This window comes from Berghia stephanieae, unplaced genomic scaffold (assembly GCF_034508935.2).
Source record: "Berghia stephanieae isolate SIO BIC M18660-M18661 unplaced genomic scaffold, UCSD_Bste_1.3 scaffold66, whole genome shotgun sequence".
NCBI lineage: Eukaryota > Metazoa > Mollusca > Gastropoda > Nudibranchia > Aeolidiidae > Berghia > Berghia stephanieae.
The window spans coordinates 39,468-40,035 of record NW_027628177.1 but is presented as its reverse complement, the minus strand read 5'-3'; positions in this window follow the sequence as shown (position 1 = coordinate 40,035).

The following is a 568-nucleotide window of genomic DNA, read 5'->3' as shown; positions in this document are numbered from 1 at the left end:
CACATGAGTCATCATTTCATGAATCACAGGTTTCATTATCTTGTTGAGTTTCACTTTCGTGATAGTTATTATACGCCGTTTTCAATTCGGCAACTACGGGAATAATTTTAGTCAACTCCGCTAATTGTTCTCTAATCATTGATAATCAAAGATGAAACTAGACTTACCTTTAGGGAAGTTGACGTTTAATATGGATTATTAAAGTCAACTGATTGGGGAAGGTATTCACATGAGATGCTCTGAGCATGCGCACAAGTCAGTATTTAGCCCGCATGTTGATACACATTTCAACTAAGGTATTCACATGATAATCTATTTACACATACTAAATTAATACACCAAGGGAGGGTTACTACTAAATGTTAATAAGAAAAAAGGGGTTGGGCATGTGAATATTCCCCAATCAGTTGACTTTAATAATCCATATTAAACGTCAACTTCCCTAAAGGTAAGTCTAGTTTAATCTTTGATTATAATACATCACTCATTGGTGGAAGGCATCACATGAGATTTTAGCCAAATGTGAAGCAACATGCTTACACCATAATAATCAACAAAGAAAACATAA